This window comes from Helianthus annuus, chromosome 4, assembly GCF_002127325.2.
Source record: "Helianthus annuus cultivar XRQ/B chromosome 4, HanXRQr2.0-SUNRISE, whole genome shotgun sequence".
Lineage (NCBI taxonomy): Eukaryota > Viridiplantae > Streptophyta > Magnoliopsida > Asterales > Asteraceae > Helianthus > Helianthus annuus.
This window is the reverse complement of record NC_035436.2, coordinates 12,043,028-12,056,467: the sequence shown is the minus strand read 5'-3', so window position 1 is coordinate 12,056,467 and position 13,440 is coordinate 12,043,028.

Here is a 13,440-nt window from a genome sequence, read left to right as displayed (position 1 = left end):
TAAATTTTGGATTGTAAAAATGCCACTAGCTCGCTCCCCGGTTCAATATCGGGTGATATACGAAAGTTGTAGTATAATACCGGGAGCTATGGTTTTAATTTACCATTGATGCTAGGGTGTTTATTCAACGCGTTTACGATGCCAAAATGTTGTTAACTAGTTCACTAGATGCTTCGTTTAGGTGTTAGGGTGATAAAAATATCGTTTACTAGTCCGTTGAATCAAAAGCGGACAAGTTGTGCAAATAGCGACGTGGTGCCAGTAGCATGTGTTTCGGATATCTCCAAGCCTATTTAAGGTGTAAAATATTATTTCCAAGTTCTACGGACACTAAAATGATGTATTTTAGTGTTGCGGACAATTTATTTTTGTTACATTTTGGCGCGATTCGGACGAATTTTTAAGTACATGTATTTTCCGGGAAGTTAAAATGTTTTTGTATGTGGCGTCCCTAATTAGGGATTTTTATTTGTATTTCATCTACCAAGTGCGTTCATGCCCTTCGTCGCTCGTTCCGACAATTTTCGAAACTTGCTGGCATGAATAGTGTGTTCAGGTGAATAGTGTTTTCAGCATTTTGCCAACATATTAGGACATAGTTTGCCGTTTTCTCGCGACGCAGTGAATGTTTCAATATGGTTTATGTCGTATGATTTTTAGACTTTGTACGACCTAATCATGCAATAATTAAATCGTAATGAACGTAATTAAACGTTAAATCAAGTGTTTAAGTTGTACGGAATTACCATTATTTTTGCCAGTTGTCACAGTGGGAGCAGATCGCCATGGATTTCGTTACAGGGTTACCAAGGACTCAGGCTGGAAACGATACTATTTGGGTGATTGTTGACCGTCTCACGAAGTAAGCGCATTTTCTGGCAATCAAGGAAACAGATAAGTTTTCACAGCTGGCAGCAGTTTATCTTAAGGAGGTGGTTTCTAGACACGGGGTGCCAACTTCTATCATCTCGGATCGGGATCCGCGTTTCACTTCTGAATTGTGGCAGTCAATGCATAAATCGTTCGGTTCACAACTCGATATGAGTACCGCTTATCACCCACAGACGGATGGTCAGAGTGAGCGCACCATTCAGACGCTTGAGGATATGCTGCGGGCATGTGTTATCGACTTTGGCAAGAGCTGGGAAAAACGTCTGCCGTTGATAGAGTTCTCCTACAACAACAGCTACCACACTAGTATTCAGGCAGCTCCGTTCAAAGCATTGTACGGACGGAAATGCCGTTCTCCTCTCTGTTGGGCTGAGGTGGGTGATAGCCAGATCACAGGTCCTGAGCTTGTTCTTGAAACGTCAGAAATGATTGTTCAGATCAGGAATCGTATGGCAGCGGCGCGTGACCGTCAGAAAAGCTACGCTGACAAGCGTAGGAAACCGTTAGAGTTTGCAGTAGGTGACCGTGTTATGTTTAAAGTGTCGCCGTGGAAGGGTGTTGTACGCTTCAGGAAGCGTGGCAAGCTAAATCCGCGTTATGTTGGGCCATTTAAAATCCTGGAGCGTATCGGTAAGGTGGCCTACAAGCTTGAGTTACCTGCTGAGTTGGGTAATGTCCACGATATCTTCCACGTCTCACAGTTGAAGAAGTGTTTGTCTGATGAAACACGGGTTGTGCCGTTTCAAGAGCTAAAGATTGACGACAAGTTGCAGTTTGTTGAAGAGCCTATAGAGATCATGGACCGGGAGGTCAAGGTGCGTAAGCATAGTCGCATTCCAATTGTGAAAGTTCGTTGGAACTCAAGGCGTGGACCGGAGTTCACGTGGGAGCGCGAGGATCAGATGAAGCTCAAGTATCCACATTTATTTCCAAAGAACAAGTCTAAGCCTGGTGAACCTGAGTCTAGTGCAGTTGGCGAATTTCGGGACGAAATTCCTCTTCAAGTTGTGGATGATGTGACACCTGAGCAAAATTCGCAATAACCTTGATTTATCACTTCACTTCTTTGTGCATGCTTGTCAAAATTTCGGGACGAAATTTCTTTCAAGTTGGGGATGATGTGACAACCCGAACTTTCAATGATTTGTCAATGATTCGTCCATTCCACGTCTTTGAGGTTTGTAATGTTTAAATTTCGTTATACATTTTGTTATGTAGTGTGGTCGAGCGAATAACGTGTTTCTATATTAGTTGGGCCGTCCTTAGTGTTTAGTTGTTATCTCGTCGGGCCACGCATACACATCTATACCCCAACCCAACTTGTTAATATCCGTAATGTTTGGGCCTGGTTGGGCCGGAGAAACATGATGGGCTGTTGATAGGTTGGGCCGGCTGGGTTGGGTCAAATTGTTATTTAAGTGCACACTTGTTAACCAATGTTTGTAGTATGGAACTAGAGTTTGTATTATGGTACGAAAATTGTTATATGAGCAATATGTGAATAGTTTAAATGACATGTGTGACAAATGCTTTCGTGAGACATGGTTAGTGTTGATTGACGGATACAACTTGTTTAAATGCTAGTGCACTATTTGTGTAGTATGTGAAAAGAGTGAATAACATAAGTGAATGCGTATGTGAAACTGACTGGCATTGAAACAATACTAGGATTTGGGTGTCCAACTATAAACGAGTAATTAACCTTACCGAGCAAACCAAGGTGAGTTCACTGCTCTTTTCCAAGCATGCATCCCGGGGAGGGATATCGGGTAACGTTCCATGGAGGAACGTCAGGTTTTGGGATGTTTGTTATTATTCTCAGTTTCTATCATATAAGGCCCCTTACATCTACCGACAGTTGCCGAGGAGGCAACGAGGTTATTAGTTGATAGCGCTATTAGGTTTGGCACCCTCACACCGTACCAGGGTTGTGACAACCCGTACCCTAGACTTATCTTGTGTAACGTTATATGCTCACGTGAACTATGTTACTTGAACGAATACATGATATGTTATGTGGTTATGTGATTTAGTGTTATGTTTACTTTAACCGAGTAGTAATTCGCTTACTAAACCCACTCGGTTCATGTAGTGGACTCGAGACCACTAGGTAGCCCATGTGGGGTTTCGGCCCACTCCTCTTTCATACGTATACATACACACAAAACCATTAGGGTTTTATTTTCCTCACCTTTCACAACCTAGAACACACACACGAACTCTCTCTTGGAACCGAAGGCAATCCTCTCTCTCGAAGCCCCTTGTTCCTTCGAAGCCTCTATTATCTCGGACGTGGTTGACCACTGTTAGTTCAAGAACTCTCTCTCTCTTTGTGTATCTGCCGAGCAACCCAAGGTGAGTTCACACAGCCAAGGCATGGGGTTCCCAGGGTGGGAATGGGATTGAATGAAATATACGTACATACTTAGTTAACGGAACTTAATGATATGAGTCCTCAGGGTGAGGATGGTGAATGATAAGATACGGCTAGACTAGTATACCTACTTGAACAGATCTTCGCACACACGCCAAGGGTTGGCTGCGATAATTATGACTGATCTTCGCACACATGCCTCGGGAAGGCTGCGAACTAAACATATTAGAACTTCGCACACATGCCAGGGTGGCCAGCGATACAAATATACATAGTCTAGGATATTTGGGAGTATTAACCCCAATCTTCGCATACATGCTGAAAGGGCCCGCGATACGAACCAATACTATACATGAACAATGAACGAACTAATACGATGCATGATTAGATGAATGAACGCAATGCTTGCTATACTATTTCTATTACTGAACTTACTTTCTGTGAACTCGCTCAACTAGTTGTTGACTCTCTGCTGCATGCCTTGCAGGACCTTAGGTACTTATGGAGCTTGCACAGGGAGGAGCAGGTCGTTGTGGGCAAAGGATCGTGAATGCTATTCCAACACTTATGATGATTCATACATTAATAATATTGTTTGGGTTACTTAAAATGCTTCCGCTATACTTAACTATATTACACGTTCAATATGATTGGTGGTTAAGATCCTGGTCAGTCATGCCTCCAAGCGGTGATACTCCGCGTGTGGATTTTGGGGGTGTGACAGATTGGTATCAGAGCCATTGGTTATAGAGAACTAGGTTTTAATACGGGAAAACGTTTTTATTAAAACCAGACTATAACCAGAACAGTGCTCTCAACGATCCACAACGACGCTTCGCTCCACGTGCAAGACTCGACATCCTAGGTAATAAGGTTTATGTTTATTGCCTGTTTGCTAGAACTGCTTAGAACTTTGCTCGCATTACGCTTAGATACACACGACTTTATTACATGAGAACACCTACGTGCTTACACTTTTCTGTCATCGCCCTACTCGCGAACCACTCTTACTTACGTTACTTTTACTATGAAGATCATGTCTGGACGAATCAACATGACTCAAGCCCAGCTAGAGGTTCTCGTTCAAGCTCAAGTTGCTGCGGCACTTGCAGCTGCTCAAGCAGGTAGTATATCCTGTAGTTATAACTTACGCTAGGATCCTTAGATCCTACATTCCTAAGCTAGCCCTTGTATTTAAACTTTGCCCTATTCGTACACAATAGGTCAACCAGCGCAGCAAGTTTGCACCTTTAAGAACTTCATGGACTGTCGTCCAAGTACTTTCGGCGGCACAGAGGGGGCAGTGGGACTCCTCCACTGGTTTGAGAAGCTAGAGTCAGTCTTCGAAATGTGTGAATGCCCTGAGGCTCGCAGGGTGAAATACGCCACTGGCACGCTAGAAGGAATAGCACTAACTTGGTGGAACGCCCAAGTTCAAATCTTAGGGTTGGCAGCTGCTAACGCCACACCCTGGAACGATTTCAAGGAACTCATCAAGCGTGAGTATTGTACGCGTGAAGACATTCACAAGCTGGAAGACGAGCTGTATAATCTGAAAATGACTGGGTCAGAGATCGAAGCGTATACTAAACGGTCGAACGAGCTGGCCGTTCTGTGTCCAACTATGGTGGACCCTCCATACAAGCGCATTGAGATGTATCTCAAGGGATTGGCGCCAGAGATTCAGAGCCACGTGACGTCGGCTAATCTCGACAACATACAGGAAATTCAGCGCCTCGCTCATCGCATCACCGACCAGGCAGTGGATCAGAATAAACTGCCTAAGCGCGTCAGCACTACTGTTACAGTCACTCCAGCTGCTACTTCTGCTACACCCAACAACAACAAACGGAAATGGGATGGGGATTCCAGCAGGGGATCAGTTCCCGATCAGTCTCAAGCACAGCAGCGCAGGACGAATGACTACCAGAATCCGAGTCAGCAATCATCTGGCAATCTGGAGCAGGGTGGATACAGGGGAGTACACCCACTATGCAACAAGTGTAACAGGCACCACAGTGGAAGGTGTCGCAAGGAACGTTGCCAGAGATGTCTCAAGCTAGGGCACGAAGCCAAGGATTGCAGAAGCTCACGGCCAACTAATCAGAACCAGCAACTTCCACCACCAGCTCCTCAGAACCCACAGCAGCAGCAGCCACAGCGTGGAAATCGGGGATGTTTCCAGTGTGGGGCAGAAGGTCATTACAAGCGCGATTGCCCGCAGTTGAACCAGAATCAGAACCACAACAATAACCAGGGCAACGGGAACAACAACAACAATGGCAACGAGGCAAGAGGTCGAGCTTTCGTGCTAGGACAAGGAGACGCTGTTTGAACTTATAACTCGTTTGGGATTTTTCTTTATTATGTCTCTGTTACTCAAACAAAGTTTGGTTTGAACATAAATCGTATTGGGTTTTATGAACTATTTTAACTACTATACCTTATGTTTGATATGATGGATGGTTTGATATTATTTGAACGCTCCTGCCGTATTTAAAGGACCTTATGAACAGGGTGTGCAAACCCTACCTAGACAAGTTCGTCAAAGTATTCGTGAAGTCCACTTCTTAGGCCACGTAGTGAGCAAGGATGGGATCCGTGTCGATCCATCCAAGGTAGTCCCGACCAGAAACTGGCCTGCACCACGTATTACAGACGGTTTACCAAGGATTTCTCGAAGATTGCTCAGCCACTTACGCTACTGACACAGAAGGGTGTCACCTACCGTTGGGGAGATCCCCAGGAGACTGCTTTTCAGCACCTAAGGATAGCCATGATCACACTACAACACCTAAAGGATAGACTTTGCAGCGCACCTATCCTCTCTGCCAGAGGGTACGAATGACTTCGTGGTTTAATGTGAGGCATCCATTCGGGGACTTGGATGTGTATTGATGAAGCAGGATAAGGTTATTGCCTACGCCCCTCGACAACTAAAGATTCATGAACGGGACTACACGACGCACGATTTAGAGCTGGGAGCTGATGTGTTCGCGCTTAAGATATGGCGACACTACCTGTACGGTACCAGGTGCACGACTTACACCGATCACAGGAGTCTCGAGCATATCCGTAGGCAGAAGGATTTGAACATGCGTCAACGACGATGGGTTGAATTACTTAGCGACTACAGATGAGCCATCCAGTACCATCCAGGCAAAGCCAGTGTTGTGGCAGACGCCCTCAGTCGGAAGGACACTCTACCTCAGCGCGTGCGAGCGCTACAGCTACGATTCAGTCTAGCCTTCCTGCACAGATACGAGATGCTCAGATAGAAGCATTGAAACCAGAAAACGTCAAGGCTGAAGCCTTACGCGACTCACGACAACAAATGGAACAGAAGGCAGACGGCGACTACTATGTAACGGGGCGTATTTGGGTCCCACTTTATGGCGGTCTACGCGAACTTGTGATGGACGAAGCACACAAGTCTCGCTACTCGGTACATCCAGGGTCGGATAAAATGTACCACGACATCAGCACTACTTATTGGTGGCCTAGTATGAAGGCCCACATTGCTACATACGTTGGGAAAATGCTTGACCTGTGCGAGAGTCAAGGTTGAATACCAGAAACCAACGGGCCTACTTCAACAGCCTAAGATACCTCAGTTGTAATGGGAAGAAGTTTCCATGGATTTTGTCACAGGCCTACCTAGATTCCAGCGTGGGAACGATACGATATGGGTGATCGTGGATCGACTCACCAAGTCTGCACACTTCCTAGCTATAAAGGAAACGGACAAGTTCTCCACTCTCGCAGACACCTATCTTAAAGAAGTTGTTTCGAGGCACGGAGTGCCCACGTCCATCATTTCGGATCGCGATGCACGATTCACGTCAGAACTTTGGCAAGCAATGCACAAACCATTCGACTCACGATTAAACATGAGCATAGCAGCATATAAGCCGCTCCATTCGAGGCATTGTACGGGCGTAAATGCCGGTCACCTCTCGGTTGGGCAGAGGTGGGGGATAGTCAGATCACGGGTCCAGAGATTGTAGTGGACGCCACAGAAAAGATTGCACAGATACGACAACGCATGGCGGCAGCACGCGACCGTCAGAAAGCCTACGCGGACAAGCGTAGAAAACCTTTGGAATTTCAGGTCGAGGACCGGGTTTTACTAAAAGTCTTACCCTGGAAGGGTGTGGTACGTTTTGGCAAACGGGGCAAGCTGAATCCGCGGTATGTCGGACCATTCGAGATCGTAGAACGCATAGGCAGGGTAGCCTACAGATTGAACCTACCAGCTGAACTCGGGGCAGTTCACAATGTCTTTCATGTGTCGAACCTAAAGAAGTGCTTATCAGATGAAAACCTCATCACTCCTTTTAAGGAACTCACTATCGACGAGCGGTTGCAGTTCGTCGAGGAACCAGTAGAAATCACGGACCGGGATGTGAAGGTCCTCAAACACAAGAGAATCCCTCTTGTTCGAGTTCGTTGGAACTCCAAACATGGCCCAGAGTACACCTGGGAACGCGAAGACAGGATGACATAAAAGTACCCCCAGTGGTTCGAAACCAATGCTACTACTACTGAGGCTGAAGCTACTACTTCGGAATTTCGGGACGAAATTCCAGATCAACGGGGGGAGGATGTGACACCCCAGGAAAACCAGTGAACGATTGAACTTACCTAGCTTCCTCAGTAAGTGCATACCAAATTTCGGGACGAAATTTCCAATTAGTTGGGGATAATGTGACAACCCGTACCCTAGACTTATCTTGTGTAACGTTATATGCTCACGTGAACTATGTTACTTGAACGAATACATGATATGTTATGTGGTTATGTGATTTAGTGTTATGTTTACTTTAACCGAGTAGTAATTCGCTTACTAAACCCACTCGGTTCATGTAGTGGACTCGAGACCACTAGGTAGCCCATGTGGGGTTTCGGCCCACTCCTCTTTCATACGTATACATACACACAAAACCATTAGGGTTTTATTTTCCTCACCTTTCACAACCTAGAACACACACACGAACTCTCTCTTGGAACCGAAGGCAATCCTCTCTCTCGAAGCCCCTTGTTCCTTCGAAGCCTCTATTATCTCGGACGTGGTTGACCACTGTTAGTTCAAGAACTCTCTCTCTCTTTGTGTATCTGCCGAGCAACCCAAGGTGAGTTCACACAGCCAAGGCATGGGGTTCCCAGGGTGGGAATGGGATTGAATGAAATATACGTACATACTTAGTTAACGGAACTTAATGATATGAGTCCTCAGGGTGAGGATGGTGAATGATAAGATACGGCTAGACTAGTATACCTACTTGAACAGATCTTCGCACACACGCCAAGGGTTGGCTGCGATAATTATGACTGATCTTCGCACACATGCCTCGGGAAGGCTGCGAACTAAACATATTAGAACTTCGCACACATGCCAGGGTGGCCAGCGATACAAATATACATAGTCTAGGATATTTGGGAGTATTAACCCCAATCTTCGCATACATGCTGAAAGGGCCCGCGATACGAACCAATACTATACATGAACAATGAACGAACTAATACGATGCATGATTAGATGAATGAACGCAATGCTTGCTATACTATTTCTATTACTGAACTTACTTTCTGTGAACTCGCTCAACTAGTTGTTGACTCTCTGCTGCATGCCTTGCAGGACCTTAGGTACTTATGGAGCTTGCACAGGGAGGAGCAGGTCATTGTGGGCAAAGGATCGTGAATGCTATTCCAACACTTATGATGATTCATACATTAATAATATTGTTTGGGTTACTTAAAATGCTTCCGCTATACTTAACTATATTACACGTTCAATATGATTGGTGGTTAAGATCCTGGTCAGTCATGCCTCCAAGCGGTGACAAGGGTGGTCGGGCGTGAACTTATTTCCTTAAAGCATGACCAATGTGTTGATAGAGACATTGGGGTTGGGCAAACACATCTTGTAGCCATTTCGGTAATCGAGTTAATAACAACATCAAATCAAATTGTTAAACTATTTTATACATGTATCTGGTAAACTAAACTCGGTAACAAAACTTTGAACTCACCAGCGTCGTCTGACACACTTGTTTGCATGCTTGTAGGTCGTTAGCTGTTTGCATTGGAACTTGCTGTCTGGAGTAGCTGGAAAGGTCATGGGTCGACTGGGGGATTAATGCTATTGATTTATTGATACTATATATTGGTTTTTAAACTATTTAACTTCGTTTAATTTTGCTTCCGTTGAATACTTTGGTTATCTTTTGAACTTGGATGGTGTTTATTTAATAATCAAGAACTTTATTTTAGAAACATGTATGGGTTCTATGTATTTGGTGGGTCATTGCTCGCACGTCACACGCCTATCAGGGACACTCCCTATGTGGTATTTTGGGGGTGTGACAACTGCTGTGTCTATCAAGGTATCCACTGGTGAGTTCAAGTTAACCACGGGTGAGATCACTAAGGTAACCACTGATGCAGAGGGAAGTCCCCAGAACCAAGAACAAGGGGCATCTGCTAATGAAAATTTGGGGATACATCCTCTTTCAAAAGCAGATACAACCACTTCTGGTGGGAATTCAGATGATCCTATTAAGTTAGGTGATGGATTAAAATAACAGGATTTGACGGACAGGATATCTAACTTGGAAACAACTGTTACTGATATGAAAGATCAATTGAAGCAGTTGGTGGATGCTTTCAAAAGTCGACCTTCTCATCAGCAGTTATGCCAAGAGCTTTGGAATTTGGTACAACCCATTCTTGCAGCTCAAAGCGAACTGGCTGAGATTCAACTTAATTCCCACATGAAGCTAATTAGAGTTATGGTTGAAGCAAGATACAAAGACACACAGGCTGACATCAAGGGCATAAAAGAATGCATTGCAAAGTTAACTGGTACTACCCCTACACCTGTGTTTGAAAAAGACGATGAAGAAGATGCTGAAAAGAGGGAAAAGGATTCCATGAAAAACTTTAGCAAACCAACACCAAGGAATCAGCCAAAATAAAATCCAAAGCCTGCCAAGCAAACTTTTGCAAAATCTCCTGGAAAATCTGATACTGGTAAGAAAAAGGGAATTGATGATTCCGTTAACAAACAGACAGATAAGGAGTTTGAACGAAAACAGAAGAGGAAGCATACAAAAGTGGAAGATGAAGTGCTCAACATTGGAACTTCAAAGAGTAGAAAATCACAGAAAGATAACGAATCTCCTATTTTGATACATCCTAAACCAATATCACCACCAGAAAAACCAACCACTGCTATGAAACTCAAAACCACTGCTGAACCTAAGAAGTCAGATTCTGATACACCTAAAACAAAACTCTCACCAGAAAAACCACCTGTCAAAAAGCAGAATACAAAATCCTCATCACCACTGCCAACCTCGACTGAAACAATTGTTGATGACAATTGTTTCAGCATATGTTAAGACAACAGCGGTTGAGACACCAGTTGTTTCAACAGTTGTTAGTCAATCCACCGATTCTACCCAATTTCAATTTCCATCACAATCAACCCTTACAGTCATGGCACCTTTTTCTTCCCTAACTCCTCCTTCTCCAAAATTTGTTTACACAAGAAAGAGAAAATTCATGGTGCATGAAGAAGAGAAGGAAGAAAAAGATATACCCGCACCAATTCCGTTATCAGCTACTCTGTTCATTCAAACTTCACCTAAACCATTCGTCCCACCTCCATCAACAAAGATCAACTCATTGGCAGTAACTTTCCCTCTGGAACTGCTTGCAGTTCAAGATGAAATGACTCAATTTTACACAGAGGATGATCCATCCAAAAGAACCTTCCCATCTCTTCAGGGATTTGAAACTCCAAAGAATATTTATGAATATCTGAAGCTAAAGGGGAAGCAAGAAGAAGATAAGGCAAATGAAGAGTGTAAAGGGCTAGGAGACATTAATTTATCAGCTCGTATGCAACATTGGCTTGGTGAAGTCAAAAAGTTGGAAGATTTTGCTAGAGACTTTAGTAAGAATATGTCAAATCTGTCACCAAATGTTGAGCTAGAAAAGACATTAAGAAATTATTTCTTGAACACTATCATGGAAACCAAGCCCTATGAAGCCTACAGATCTGATTTCAAAGACTGGCCCCTTGAGGCTCTTAATGAGGAAGTTAATAGAATTGAAAAGATGAATAAAGATCCTCAAATGCGAAAATCTGCCCCCAACTGGAAAATTTACAAAAAGATTGAAGTGGATGAAGTGTTGAAGTATAAGAGAATGAAGGCAGAACTTGTAGCAGCTAAGGTTGGGACTGCTAGACAAATTGGAAAATGGACTAGGCAGTCTATTGATCGAGCTTACAGTAGGTTAGAAGAGCAAAGAAAGACAGATCCATCCCTTCCTAAAAAGCCAGTATACAAAGATGAAACGATTGTTATACGACGGCAGACCGTTACATCTAAAAAGCTGTTCTCATCAGCAGATGTATAAATCGCTGCCTTGAACCAAAGAAAAAGACAACAACTGATGGATGAGGAAGATGAAAATAGGTATGCTGAGTACAGAAAAGAGTCTATCAGAAATCAGTTACGATATGGATTGGATGATGCTTCGTTGCAATTACAAGCTCAAGTTGCTCAAACACTTCAGAAGTTGGCAAGCAGGCCTCAATCGCCAAACTCCTCTCAAATAAAATTTCTCCCAAGAAACCCATCAGACCCAAAAATACTAAAGTGAAAGTCTGACAAACAGACCCATGAATTGACTTTGATCAAGTCTGATGGTAGTGTTGAAAAGATATCAAGGGAGAATGCACTTGGTCTGAATCCAGTTGGCCTCCAAGATCTTTTTAACCTTCAGCTTGATAGGGATGAAGATGATACTGATTCCTTGGATTTTGAGCTCCAATTCAAAGGGCAAATCCGGGAAATGTTGATGATAGAATAAAGATCTGCTGATTTCTAAAATCTGCTGATTCCTTGATTTAGTTTTGCTGCAAGTTGTTGAGGCAGGTGATTGTGTTTTTGTAGTTAACGTTTGTTAAACTTTAAGTTGTATTCAAATTCTATGAAGTACGTATGTCCATAAACAGTTTATATTGTCTTTTTGGGTAAACAGATAAATTGTATGTGATTGATATATTAACCGATAATCTATGTTTATAGTTGTCTTTTAGCTATAATAGATAATACGTTTTGGTACAATATCTATGCACGTATCTACATGTTCTATTAATATGTGTTATGCATGCTTGTCTAAGAAACGACTCGTGTTTGCAGCTCTCATTTTTAATGAGAGTACTAAATTCTTTGTTAATAACATTATTCTCTTAACATCTGTTTACTAACCTTTGTAATTTCTGTTGACTGACCTTTTTAACATAGGTTAACTAACATGCATATCTGTTTATTATCTATCTATCTGGCAAGCTCTGTTGGTGATAATGGATAACATTTTTTAGGAAAGTCTGTTGGAAAGCAATAGAAGTTTTTAACAGTTAATAGACAACAGTAGTTTGCTATCAACATAATGGAATTGTTGTTGAATAAACCTATTGATCATTAATTTATATCAATTATGTAAGTCTGCAGTAATTAGTTTTTTACTCTCTGTCAATATGAGCTATGCATGGTTTTCTAAGAAACGACTCGTGTTTGCACACGGGTCTTACCGCTAGTCTACTATAATAAAAGAAACCAACTTTTTGACACGTGTCATTCATTGAAGGCATCCTCAAATATATATTTATTTTATATTAACTAAATAAATAAATAATAAATTAATATTAAATCTTATCATACTTTAATTAAATATTATCATCAAATCTAAATTGTTAATTTAATATATTTTTAAAACAAATATCTCTTTCCTACTTATCTTATATTAAATATATAAATAATAAATTAATACTAAATGTTATCCTAATTTATTAAAAACTAGATGGAGCCCCCGCGGGCGTTGCCGCGCGGGCCATCATGATTAACAACTTACACCGTCATGTGAATGTTTAGGACTAAATAAGCTTTCAATAACTGTGTCTAGTTTTTTTGGCTGCTCGCCTCACATGTTTTATTGCGCCCAAATGAGATGAGGTGCTCGTCTCTCCTCACCCGCAAGCAGCTCACCTTGTGTGCGTTCAAGGGGCCTATGCTGCACCTTGGTTTACCTAAGCAAGCTACTACTAAATAAGCAGTGTACATAACACAATTAGTATAAGAAGCTATAACTGAAGACATCAG